At 38.5% G+C, this 14469-nt stretch overlaps 1 long non-coding RNA gene and 1 pseudogene across 3 annotated transcripts in view; one reads left to right on the forward strand and one right to left on the reverse strand.

Annotated features, from left to right (window-relative positions):
- Positions 1 to 13904, reverse strand: part of LOC131533696 (uncharacterized) — a 66454-nt gene extending 52550 nt beyond the window's left edge. For all 3 annotated transcript variants that reach the window (XR_009269195.1, XR_009269194.1, XR_009269193.1), the window contains exons 1-3: positions 13705 to 13904; positions 13333 to 13444; positions 4162 to 4302 (exon numbers count right to left, since the gene is read on the reverse strand). This is a non-coding gene — a long non-coding RNA (uncharacterized LOC131533696). The remainder of the gene's footprint in view (positions 1 to 4161; positions 4303 to 13332; positions 13445 to 13704) is intronic.
- LOC131533695 (myosin-7-like) lies at positions 665 to 11201 on the forward strand (annotated as a pseudogene).
- Positions 13905 to 14469: the final 565 nt, after the last annotated feature.

Below are 14469 nucleotides of genomic sequence, written 5' to 3' on the forward strand. Positions count from 1 at the left end.
CTGTTGTTCTTTTTGACCTGAGACAACGTCGTAAAAGGAGTTCCTGATTAGGATGGTGTTGATGAATCTTTAAAGCAACATGGGTGTTCCTTTGTCCTTCCTCCTTTAAGCCTATTGTTACATCACACCATATATGTAAACTGCCGGTGAACATCCTATGCCATTCAATCATTTGAAGGTTTATTTAGCAGGACCAGGGTGGGGCATCCACAATGTACCACCATTTTGGGATCAGTGACTCCCTTTAAAAAGGTAGCATCAACTCTGGAGGGAAACAACACACAGGACAACCCAAGGTAAGAGCCTCCAAGCAGAAAGACCAAGGAAGATCTCCCGGACAATCCTGACAATCACTGCTTCCAGAACTGACACATAAAGATATAAGCATTACAATTTTGGGTTAATGATCAGAATCACATCATTGTTCTGAAACAATAATGAGTCTTTTGTTCCGTCCTTACAGTAACACCAGCTCTGCAGTTATAGTGTACAGAGTTTGACAAACACAAGGTGAGACGTTTTGCATCCCCTAAAAAAATGTATCTACAGTACTGAAATGCATTTCTGCATCTGTGATGCCAGTTACATGTTGTTAGTGCTTCTGTGCAGTTTTTGTCAAAGAAGGACGTTGTATTTATAAGGCTGTTTGCTTCTAGGTTTCAGAATGTCTGACGCCGTCATGGCAGAGTTTGGCTCTGCTGCTTCCTTCCTGCGTAAGTCAGACAAGGAGCGTCTGGAGGCCCAAACTCGGCCCTTCGACATGAAGAAGGAATGCTTTGTGCCTGATCCTGAGGTTGAGTATGTCAAAGCCTCCATCACCAGTAGAGACGGTGACAAAGTCACTGTTGACACTGAATCTGGAAAGGTAAGGTCTGATCTCTGGATTGTTTACACAGCAATGTTATCAATGTAGAATAGATTTGCAGTGTGAATGTTAAAACATTTTGGTGTGGCTTCCACAGACAGTCACTGTGAAGGAGGTTGATGTTCACCCTCAGAACCCGCCAAAGTTCGATAAAATTGAGGACATGGCGATGTTCACCTTCCTGCACGAGCCCGCTGTGCTGTTTAACCTCAAAGAGCGTTACGCAGCCTGGATGATCTACGTGAGTGATGAATGAGAGTCTAAATGAATGTACCACAATTACTTGTGTGTATAATTGTACTGAACTTATTCATTTGTCACATTACAGACCTATTCAGGGCTGTTCTGTGTCACCGTCAACCCCTACAAGTGGCTGCCAGTATATGATTCCTCTGTGGTCAAAGCCTACAGAGGAAAGAAGAGGACTGAAGCTCCTCCTCACATCTTCTCCATATCTGACAATGCATACCAGTACATGCTTTCAGGTTAGAATTGTATTTCACATTTATTCAACTAAACAACTTGATATTATAAAATATACATAAAACAAAGAATAAAAAAATGTTTCTTTGTGAATTTCACACAACAGACCGAGAGAACCAGTCTGTCCTGATCACGTAAGTCATTTCAGCCTCACTTTTTTGTGAGATTAAATGTACTTAATGTGTTTAAATGATAAAAATGTAAATCGTTTTAATCCGCAGTGGAGAATCCGGTGCTGGAAAGACTGTGAACACCAAAAGAGTCATCCAGTACTTTGCCAGCATTGCTGCTGTAACTGGGAAAAAAGATGCAGCTTCTGAGAAGAAGGTGAATATAGCCACAAAACTACCTGTGCTAAAAAATAAAAATATGAATATTACTTGATATGGATAAAAATGATATGGTTTGTTTCTAGGGTACTCTGGAGGATCAGATCATCCAAGCTAACCCTGCCCTGGAGGCCTTTGGCAATGCCAAGACCATCAGAAATGACAACTCCTCCCGATTCGTAAGTCCTACCTTATATTGGAGAATGCATCGTGTCCAAATGGTGTATAATGCATATAATTAATAAAAAATGATGTGATTATTAATTATTTATTTTTCTAACTGAACAGGGTAAATTTATCCGAATTCACTTTGGTGTAAGTGGAAAATTGGCTTCTGCAGATATTGAAACTTGTGAGTATGCTTTATATTATCATGGCTATGATCGGAAAACTATAACACATTCAAATATTTTTAATGCAGCAATCATTTTGTGAATTTTCCTAATTTAGATCTGCTGGAGAAGTCTCGTGTCACTTATCAGCTCAAGGCTGAGAGAGACTACCACATCTTCTACCAGATCCTGTCTCAGAAGAAACCAGAACTGCTGGGTAAAATCACCCGTCACATCTATTACATTACTGTTTCTAATTAGAAGAGTATTTTCTGATCTCTGTTCCCATTTCTCCTTAGAGATGCTTCTCATCACCAACAACCCCTATGACTACGCCTACATCTCCCAAGGAGAGACACAAGTGGCATCCATTGATGATGCTGAAGAGCTGATTGCCACTGACGTTAGTAACATATCTCTATATCAAACAAAATATACATAAATTAGAACCGTTGTGAAGTGCCACGAAAAGGATAATAAAAGTAGACTTATATTATTGCTTTGTCTTGCTGCTTTCAAATGGCAGGACGCATTTGATGTGCTGGGCTTTACTATAGATGAAAAGGCAGGCATCTACAAGCTGACTGGTGCTGTCATGCACTACGGCAACATGAAGTTCAAGCAGAAGCAACGAGAGGAACAGGCAGAGGCTGACGGGACTGAAGGTAAGTGATGTTGTACAATCATTACCACACTGCCACTGGTGACTTTTTAATAAATGGTTCTAAATTGAAACAAACCTTTTTTTCTTCACAAGATGCTGACAAAGTCGCATATCTGATGGGCCTGAACTCTGCTGATCTCATCAAGGGTTTGTGCCACCCGAGAGTTAAAGTAGGAAATGAGTGGGTCACCAAGGGACAGAATGTCCAACAGGTGAAGAAACTTCATATAATGTAAAATGCAGAGCTTGGGAATCATGTTACAAAAAAAAAAAAAAAGCAATGTTTTAATTCTTTTTTTTTTTTTTAAATGTTCTTCCACTTCTTTCAGGTGAACTACTCTATTGGTGCTCTGGCAAAGTCAGTGTACGAGAAGATGTTCCTCTGGATGGTTGTGAGAATCAACCAATCCCTGGACACCAAACAGCCTCGCCAGTACTTCATTGGTGTGCTGGACATTGCTGGATTTGAGATCTTTGATGTAAGATGACATCAATGGATTTTTGTTATTCTAATACAAATAAAACAAGCAGTGCATCCTGTTTCACCATTGTGATTATACAATATATTCCACCTGCAGTTCAACACCTTTGAGCAGCTGTGCATCAACTTCACTAATGAGAAGTTGCAGCAGTTCTTCAACCACCACATGTTTGTGTTGGAGCAAGAGGAATACAAGAAGGAGGGTATTGAGTGGGAGTTCATTGACTTTGGCATGGACTTAGCGGCTTGTATTGAGCTAATTGAGAAGGTGGGTTTATGTGCAGAAATATTCAATATAATTATAATTTAAAAAATGTGTTTTGTGTGTTCTCACTTTTTGATATTATTTACACTGTATTTTTTCCATTATACTTTGTTCTCTGCAGCCCATGGGTATCATGTCCATCCTTGAAGAGGAGTGCATGTTCCCTAAAGCTAGTGATGCAACATTCAAAGCTAAGCTTTATGATAACCATTTGGGGAAGAATCCTACTTTCCAGAAGCCCAGGATTGTCAAGGGTAAACCAGAGGCCCATTTCTCCCTGGTTCACTATGCTGGTACTGTGGACTACAACATTTCAAACTGGCTGGTGAAGAACAAGGATCCTCTTAATGAGACTGTTGTTGGACTCTTCCAAAAGTCTACTGTGAAGCTGCTGTCAGTCCTGTTTGCTGGATATGCTGGGGCTGACTCAGGTGTGTACTGATCTTCAGTAAAGCGTATTCAGTATACTTTTTTTTCTGGGTTTGAACTGTAATGTGACATATGCTAAAACACTTTTATTTTACATTTTCTGTTGGTTTCAGCCCAAGATGCTAAAGGTAAAGGAGGTGGCAAAAAGAAGGGTTCGTCTTTCCAGACTGTGTCAGCCCTTCATAGGGTAAGGATTATTAAAACAAATGATCAAAACAAAAAGTTCAAAATTGCATACCTTACAATGTTATGGTTTGTTTTTCAATCACAGGAGAACTTGAACAAGCTGATGACCAACTTGAGGTCAACTCACCCTCATTTTGTGCGTTGCCTGATTCCAAATGAGACTAAGACTCCCGGGGCGATGGAGAATCCTCTGGTCATGCACCAGCTGCGCTGTAATGGTGTGCTGGAGGGCATCAGAATCTGTAGAAAGGGATTCCCAAACAGGATCCTGTATGGAGATTTCAAGCAGAGGTGAAAAACCTGAAAGAGACACTAAAATAAAGACTGAAATAAGCATTTTAAGGCACAGGGGGTAAAACTTTGTCACTTTTGTTCCTCTTGTTAGATACCGTATTCTGAACCCATCTGCTATCCCTGAGGGTCAGTTCATTGACAACAAGAAAGCTGCTGAGAAAATGCTGGGCTCACTGGACCTTGACCACAGCCAGTACAAGTTAGGACATACTAAGGTATAAAACATTCTAACAAAATTTATCTTCAATTAGCCAACTCAAATGATCATAATGCAGAAAGTGTAAAGAAAAAACAGTAAATAAATATTGACATATTTTGTAAAGGTGTTCTTCAAGGCTGGTCTGCTGGGTACCCTTGAAGAGATGCGAGATGACCGTCTTGCTCTCATCATTACTGGGATTCAAGCAAGAGCTCGCGGTATTATCTCAAGAATTGAGTTCCAGAAGATTGTTGAGCGCAGGTTAGTATAATTGTAATTAGGGGTGTAACAGTTCACAAAATTCACGGTTCGGTTCAATACAATACAGTGGTGTCACGGTTCGGTACGTTTTCGATATACAGCAAAAATGCATTTTTTTTATTTATTAAAACTATTTTTTTTTTTTTACTTTGAGCTACTTATTGGGGTGTCTTCTTAGAAGCATATAAAACAAAAACAGGTCCGGTTTGAAGTATTCCAGTTGATGTTGCCTATTGTCATGTAGCAGATTAATCTTTTCTCATTAATTTTAAATTGATTTTTACCTTTTATGGGCATTTTTTTACCTTTTATAAACTTTTTTTTTTCTAAAAGTGTGCATCACCTAAATTTTTTTTTTACATTTAATCAGTCAAAAAGACATTTTGGCTGTTACCAAAAATGAAAAGATACTTTAAATGTCACTGTCACTGTTAACAAGTGAGTCGTTCGTTGCGATTGAACCCAATCATTTTAACGGGTGATTCATTCAGGAACGAAACATGTTGCTCAGAGACGCAAAACAGTGCTGTGCCTGTGTTTGGGCTTATTTTTGTTGGCAAAATTGAGCAAAAACAGGCAATATGCTGTCTAAAACGGAAGTCTATCAATTAACTTCTTGCTTATTGAACTGTTGTAAAAATAATTTGTAATCATGCTGATTTTTTGGAGAGAAAAAACGGCACTCTTCTGTGATACTGATTAACTATATGAAATTATGTAAATATACAGGCCTACATTTTCTGCCCCTATATCTTGAATTTTGTGATCATTCTAAATCCATTTTAATAGACTGAATCATGCAGTGAAAGAACGCACTCTCTATGCGCACACGCACTAGTCTAACCTAATAGGATAATATGCTGTAATAGGATTAGTCTAACGAATTGTTCGGTTTGTAATGCGTACCGAACCGAAAGCCTCGTACCGAACGGTTCAATACAAATATGTGTATCGTTACACCCCTAATTGTAATGTCTTCTTATTATATTGAAGAAGATATCCATCACTTTTGTCTACGTTAACATACACTGAACTACTTTGCAGAGATTCTTTGTTGGTGATCCAGTGGAACATACGTGCCTTCATGGGTGTCAAGAATTGGCCCTGGATGAAGCTCTACTTCAAGATTAAGCCTCTGCTGAAATCTGCTGAGACTGAGAAAGAAATGGCCAACATGAAGGAAGAATTCACCAAGCTGAAGGAGGCTTATGCCAAATCTGAAGCCCGCAGAAAGGAGCTTGAGGAAAAGATGGTTTCTCTTCTCCAAGAGAAGAATGACCTTCAGCTTTCAGTGCAGTCTGTAAGTTCACGTGGAAAAATGTCTTTTCACTTTTCACAAATCCCCCCCCCAAAAAAGAGAAAAAAATCTAAATTGTCGATTAATTCTCTTTTTTTCTCTCACTTTGATAGGAGCAAGATAATCTTATAGATGCTGAGGAGAGATGCGAGGGTCTGATCAAGAGCAAGATCCAGCTTGAGGCTAAAACCAAAGAGCTGACTGAGAGACTGGAGGATGAAGAAGAAATGAATGCAGAGTTGGTTGCAAAGAAACGAAAGCTGGAGGATGAATGTTCTGAGCTCAAGAAGGACATCGATGATCTTGAGCTCACTCTGGCCAAAGTGGAGAAAGAGAAACACGCCACTGAGAACAAGGTTAGCGGTTATATCTTTTATAGTTTTTTTCAGCATTACACATTTTTGAGTGTTTACTGATGCTCTTTTGCTTAGGTCAAAAATCTCACTGAGGAAATGTCAGCACTTGATGAAATCATTGCTAAGCTGACAAAGGAGAAGAAAGCTCTGCAGGAGGCCCATCAGCAAACGCTGGATGACCTCCAGAGTGAGGAAGACAAAGTCAACACTCTCACTAAAGCCAAAGCCAAGCTGGAGCAACAAGTGGATGATGTGAGTACAACAAAATCTCACTCTAAACACCTTAAGTGTGATATGTGATATGTTTCACAAGACAAGGTATATTAATTACATTTTATATAATAAGCTTGAGGGATCCTTGGAACAAGAAAAGAAGCTGCGCATGGATCTAGAGAGGGCAAAGAGAAAGCTGGAAGGTGATTTAAAATTAACCCAGGAGAGCATTATGGACTTGGAAAATGATAAACAGCAAATGGAGGAGAAGCTGAAGAAGTAAGAACATGTCAAACAATTAAAAAAAAAAATTTTCGTTTGAAAAAATATAATTAAATCACTAACTTTTTGATCACCTTATCACCTTAAAGGAAGGACTTTGAAATTGGACAGCTCAACAGCAAAATTGAGGACGAACAAGCCCTTGGTGCCCAACTCCAGAAGAAACTGAAGGAGTTGCAGGTATATTTAAACCAAACAATAATGAATCATGTAAATTGAATATGATTCATTCCTAAACGTTCAATATTCTCCATTTCTAGGCTCGTATTGAAGAGCTTGAGGAAGAGCTGGAGGCTGAGAGAGCTGCTCGTGCTAAAGTTGAGAAACAGAGAGCTGATCTGTCCAGAGAACTGGAGGAGATCAGTGAGAGGTTGGAGGAGGCTGGTGGAGCCACTGCTGCCCAGATTGAGATGAACAAGAAACGTGAAGCTGAGTTCCAGAAGCTGCGCAGAGACCTTGAAGAGTCCACTCTGCAACACGAGGCCACCGCTGCTACACTGAGGAAGAAACATGCCGACAGTGTAGCTGATCTGGGAGAGCAGATCGACAACCTTCAGAGAGTGAAGCAGAAGCTGGAGAAAGAGAAGAGTGAACTGAAGTTAGAGCTTGATGATGTGGTGTCCAACATGGAGCAGATTGTCAAGTCAAAGGTTAGTGGCAACTAATAAGACAGATTACATGAGACTGTGTAAAATTAATATCACTCACTTTCTCAATATATTTTATTAGAGCAACCTGGAGAAAATGTGCAGAACTCTGGAAGACCAGATGAGTGAGTACAGAACCAAGGCTGAGGAAGGCCAGCGCACAATCAATGACTTCACCATGCAAAAAGCCAAGCTGCAAACTGAGAATGGTAAGGTTACAAAATATAGAAATTTTAATGACAATTTTCAGTTTAAAAAATTTAAATTACTCATAATGACAAAAAAACAAAACAACAAACAAAAAAAACAAAAAAATGTTTTTGCCATTTCAGGTGAACTGTCCAGACAGCTAGAGGAGAAAGACTCCCTGGTGTCTCAGTTAACCAGAGGCAAGCAGTCCTACACTCAGCAGATTGAAGACCTCAAGAGACAACTAGAGGAGGAAATCAAGGTTTGTTTTGCAATTCATTAAGTTTTTCCAGAAGATGAATCCTTTTTGTTACAGAGTAGGACACTAGAAACCACATCCAAGCAACTGACTATTTTTTTCTTTCAGGCTAAGAATGCCCTGGCTCATGCAGTTCAATCTGCTCGTCACGACTCTGATCTGCTGAGGGAACAGTTTGAGGAGGAGCAGGAAGCCAAGGCTGAGCTGCAGCGTAGTCTGTCCAAGGCAAACTCTGAGGTGGCTCAGTGGAGAACCAAGTATGAAACTGATGCCATCCAGAGGACTGAGGAGCTGGAGGATGCTAAGTAAGTAATGGGAAATAAACTATTTAGTTTTATGTTTATTTTTTTTCATCATTATTTCTTATCGATACTTAAAATCTCCTCGCTGACACAATTAGGAAAAAATTGGCTCAGCGTCTTCAAGAAGCAGAAGAAGCTGTGGAAGCTGTTAATGCTAAATGCTCCTCACTGGAGAAGACCAAACACAGGCTGCAGAATGAAATCGAAGATCTCATGGTTGATGTGGAGAGATCCAATTCTGCTGCTGCTGCTCTGGACAAGAAGCAAAGAAACTTTGACAAGGTAATACAACAAATCAATGTGAACATTTACTACTTTTGTCTTACTTTGATAATTTTATTAGTAATTAAATAAACACCTAAATAAATGCCTAACAGGTCCTGGCTGAGTGGAAGCAGAAATACGAGGAGTCTCAGACTGAACTAGAAAGTGCCCAGAAAGAGTCTAGATCTCTGAGCACTGAACTGTTCAAACTGAAGAACTCTTATGAAGAGGTCCTGGATCATCTTGAGACCATGAAGAGAGAGAACAAGAACCTCCAAGGTAACTATATTTTGGTTACCTGCAGAATTAACAGATATCTTCAGCATAATTTTGCTTAACATTTACTTTTCTGTCTAACAGAGGAAATCGCTGACCTCACTGAGCAACTTGGAGAGTCAGGAAAAAGCATCCATGAGTTGGAGAAAATTAGAAAGCAGCTGGAGCAGGAAAAAGCAGAGATCCAGACAGCCTTGGAGGAGGCTGAGGTAAACTTAAATGATAATTTCTTTTTTTTTTTTTCACAATGCTGATTTTGGACAAAGGACTTAAAAACTGTTTCACATTGAAAGGGCTCACTTGAACACGAGGAAGGAAAGATCTTGAGAGCTCAACTGGAGTTCAATCAAGTAAAGGCTGATATTGAACGCAAGCTGACTGAGAAAGATGAAGAGATGGAGCAGTCCAAGAGGAACCAGCAGAGAGTGGTTGATACCCTTCAGAGCTCACTTGAATCAGAGACTCGCAGCAGGAATGAAGCTCTCAGACTGAAGAAGAAGATGGAGGGAGACCTCAATGAGATGGAGATTCAGCTCAGCCAGGCTAACAGACAGGCATCAGAAGCCCAGAAGCAACTCAAGGGTCTTCATGGACATCTTAAGGTATGACGAATCTTCAACTCAGATTTTAAGACTCTTCAGTGAAATCCAACATCATTCTTCAGCCTATTCATTTGTAAAACTTGTCCTTCACAGGATGCCCAAATGCAGCTGGATGATGCTCTTCGTGGTAATGATGATCTCAAAGAGAACATCGCCATCGTGGATAGACGCAACAATCTGCTGCAGGCTGAACTGGACGAGCTGAGATCCCTGGTGGAACAGACTGAGAGAGGAAGGAAACTGGCTGAGCAGGAACTGCTGGACGTCAGTGAGAGAGTTCAGCTCCTGCATTCTCAGGTAGGACACATCTGACCACATATTCACACTGACAAAAACTTCAAACCCTCTCTTAGTACATAATATCATCTAGAGACTATATGAATGTCAATATTGTCTATGTTCAGAACACCAGTCTGCTGAACCAGAAGAAGAAGCTGGAGGGAGATAATACTCAGCTCCAGACTGAGGTTGAGGAGGCAGTGCAGGAGTGCAGGAATGCTGAGGAAAAAGCCAAGAAGGCCATCACTGATGCTGCCATGATGGCAGAAGAGCTGAAGAAGGAGCAGGACACCAGTGCTCATCTGGAGCGCATGAAGAAGAACATGGAGCAGACCATCAAAGACCTGCAGCACCGTCTGGATGAAGCTGAGCAGATCGCCATGAAGGGAGGCAAGAAGCAGGTCCAGAAACTGGAAGTCAGGGTTAGTTTATCAAACTTAGTTCTTAATGATGCAATATCTATTCGTACATTTTGTAAAGATGATTAGTGCTATTCATTAATATTTGGGTTTAAAATCATTTTCGGTTTGGTTAGGTGAGAGAGCTGGAAAACGAGGTGGAGCTGGAACAGAGAAAGGCGAGCGAGTCTGTGAAAGGAGTCCGTAAATATGAGAGACGCATCAAGGAGCTCACCTACCAGGTCACTGTCTTTGTCATACAAATAAATGCTTTTTTTATTCATACCATATAGATGACAATGAAGTCACTTTGTACCCACTGTTTACAGACTGAGGAGGACCGTAAGAATCTGGCACGTCTTCAGGATCTGGTGGACAAACTCCAGCTGAAGGTCAAGTCCTACAAGAGAGCCGCTGAGGAGGCTGTAAGTAAACAATGCCGCTCGGATAGTGAAGTATTACTGTCTCTGTATTATTTTTAACAATATGTTCTTATTAATGTGTTTTTCAGGAGGAACAGGCCAATTCTAATCTGGGCAAGTTCCGTAAGCTGCAGCATGAGCTGGATGAGGCAGAGGAGAGGGCTGATATTGCTGAATCTCAGGTCAACAAGATGAGAGCCAAGAGCCGTGATTCAGGATCCAAGGTCATTTTTTCTGTCCAATTAAAAATAATTATCTGATATAGTACACTACTATGATACTTACATTCTCTTTGCTCTCTTATTACAGAAAGGACATGATGAAGAGTAATCCTCCACTATAAAGCTTTTGTTTGCTGTGAAACCATATTCAAGTGCTGGTTCTGATCAAGCAATAAATATTTCAATTCTGAATACTTGTGTCTGTGGCTTTGTTTTCCATTTCTGTTTTATCATTCAATTTCACCATTTATTTGAAGTGCAAAAGCAGGCATTAAAGGTGTGATGAAAAACAACAACAACAAAACCCAAACAAACAATGTAAATCTATTAAGTCTGTGAGTACACTATATGGACAAAAGTATTGGGACGCCCACTTCTAATGAACATGTTTGACTACTTAAGTAATTTCCATGAGTACAAATCTTAATGTTAAAGCATATAATGATATTCTAGGGAATTGTGTGCTTCTAATTTTATAGTAACAGTTTGGAAAGAACCCTTTTCTATTCTAGCCTCTGTATATAAGGCAAGGTTCAAAAAGAAATGATTGATTGAGTCAGTGTGGAAGAACCTGACTGATTCGCAGAAAGCAGCTGAACACCTCTGGTGTGACTTTGCAGACCTTGAGCCAAAAACTCATCACCAAATACCAATGACTTGTATATGGGTACAGTCATTTTAGACACTTCCAAAACTGTTGCAACAGATATAGAAATACAATTTTTAAATACATGAATTATGTTTCCATCTCTGTTGCCACAGTTTTGGAAGTGACTTTTTCTGTTCTAAAGAAGGGGGTGTGCCAATACTTTTGTCCATATACAAGTCAAATTTGGTGTTTGGTGACAAGTTTTTGGCTCAAGGTCTGCATTTAAAGTCGCACCAGAGGTGTTCAGCTGCTTTCTGCAGAGCAGTCAAGTTCTTCCACACTGACTCAATCAATCATTTCTTTTTGAACCTTACCTTACATACAGAGGCTAGAATAGAAAAGGGTCCTGTCCAAACTGTTGCTATAAAATTAGATGCACACAATTCCCTAGAATATCATTATATGCTTTAATGTAGTCAAACCTGTTCATTAGAAGGGGGTGTCCCACTTCTTTTGTCCATATAGTGTAAATATGTCAAATGGTACTAAGGGTAAGCTCTACAAACATTGTGCGCTTCATATATTTGAAGTATAGCATATTTTAACTACACAAACACTTTTTCCATATCCGATTACAAAACATTACCTGGCTGATGTATGGTTCACAAAATTAGGACAAAGTCATTAAATACTTACCCTATTCCACTCTGCAGCTTGATTCAAGATATCCATGTCACCACTGATGTTGTCACTATTTATTCTGAGCATGTTTGAGTCACTTAAATATTATATTTAGTAAATATTTTGTATTTCTGGTATTGGTCGTGTCCCAATATGCCACTGTATCATAAAGTGTCCCTTAAAATTTGACAACATAAGTTACAATATAAATATTTGACAACATAAGCTACAATATAACAATTTGACATCATAGGCTACAATAATAATATCAGTGTTGGGCAGTGGCTAATTTTTTTTTTTTTGGTTTTAAGTAGCAGAGAGTGTCTTAGTCTATCATTTGTTGTTGAGTCTTATAAAAAATACCTTGTAAATTACAATTCACATATGATTTATACAATTATAATATGATTTATATTATTAATCCATTACAAACAAGCACTTTTAGTTTAACAATTATTATGAATCATTTATTTTAAATGAATATTAATATATACAGATAATATGTAATATAATTAAGTGGTAGAATCAATAGGCAGCACTTTTAAAATGGCTACATGTCACCTTACATGTTCAAGTCTCTATTATCAACTATATAAACTAACTTCACAAGTTTTACTTGTGACTGCACTGATAGAGCAAGATAATTTAGTTTTGATAATTCAAGATAAAGAGAATCTCGCTGGCTCTCTAGTGAGAAGTGAATCACACTTGTTCTGTGTTGTGTTTGGCTGTTCGCCACTGATGTCACACATTCATGTGCAAGCACTCCATTAACTCAGGATCAAAGCCTGAGTTGACAAAGAAAGCTGACGATCAGCATCATGGTACCAATAAAGCCAGAATGGAGTGGTTTGGTTTTGTCAACTCAAAACTAATCCTATAACTCCCAGGCCCCTTGAACTATTATGTCTGTCTATCTGCTTGACTGACAGTTTTATTGATCACTGAGAGAGCATTGACTTGGTATGATGTTGGTTCAATATAAAAATTAATTTTTTAAAAATAGCAAACTACTTTTGCCATATTGCTTTAGCTTAGCTTTACATTCCAGGGCTGTAGCTTCAGTGTAGTGAAGCTTCATTTAATGAAGAGTAACTGTTAGCTTAGCTCACTACATTTTCCAAGTAGCTTGCCCAACACTGAATAATGTATGTTTAATTACAAGTTGCGATATGAACACACCCGAAAAGAAAGAAAAAAGACAAACTTGGCGTCCTTTATTTAAAAATAATCGTCCAATATTTCTTTAGTACACCCCGTAACTTACCTTTGTAAATCGTGGCCTGATGGATCCCTTGCTTTAATGTTATTGTGGATCTGAAGAAACTGCCTTTCTTTACCCATTTTGACTTTTCAGCATTTCCTCTAGTGAAAATAACCTATCAATACATATATTTGGTTTAATACAGATACTGTAACGTTATACACAATACATTTAATCTTCATCAGATTATGCGTCATTCACTAAATTAGATATCTTTCGTAAAATTCACGTCTTTGTGGCTTTCAAATCACTTTTTTCACAGTTCGTCACCTCATTAAAAGCACTATTAGCAACAATAACATGTAATTAAGCACTTTAATAAGTGATTTTAAAACAAAAAAAGCTTACGGTGTAAAATGTCGTTACGTAACTTACCTGACAATTTTGTCTGCTGTATTTTTCTGAATAAAATAACCTTAAACTTTAAAACTTTACAAAAAATAGAATCTATATAATTGGTTGAACTGTATATCAGCAAAAACTTTGTACCTTGAATAATTATATCGTCGAAATTAATCTTTAGAAAATCTGAGGAGAAGATTCTTGAACGTTGAGAAAGTTCCCGCCGAAGAAAGTCTCGCGCGGACGGCGGGACAGGTTACGTACGTCACGTGATCTCGTGATGGAAAATTACTAGCTAATATTTGAATAAATACATTTATTAGATAAATATTTTATAAAAATAGATCCCTAAAGCCTAAAGGGACATTTTTCTGGAATGTTTGCTTCACAAATATTATGTGGAAAAAAGCTTGGTCGCTCCGTTATCGATTTTGTATTTCTAACTTAGGGAATTACATTTGAAAATCCTTCATAGCATTTATGTTAGTAATTATACTCTGTCAAAATGTATGGATATCGATGGAAACTGCTCATTTTGTTCAGATCAGCCAGAAAAAAATGTTACATCTTTTTTATCAATGTTACTATTCAAAAAAGTTTTGGGGAGACTTATCCATGTCCAAGAGAAAACTGGTTATAGTTGTGATTTGACTTCAAAAGATGTTTTATTTTATTTTGAATCAAAAAGTATATCTGTTAACTTTATGCTGAATCTTATGATTTTATTTGGCAAGTTTCATATCCATAAAAGTAAAATAAATCATTCTAAACCTTGTTTTAAGGCTTTATGGTTGATGT

This window comes from Onychostoma macrolepis, chromosome 24 (assembly GCF_012432095.1).
Source record: "Onychostoma macrolepis isolate SWU-2019 chromosome 24, ASM1243209v1, whole genome shotgun sequence".
Classification (NCBI taxonomy): Eukaryota; Metazoa; Chordata; class Actinopteri; order Cypriniformes; family Cyprinidae; genus Onychostoma; species Onychostoma macrolepis.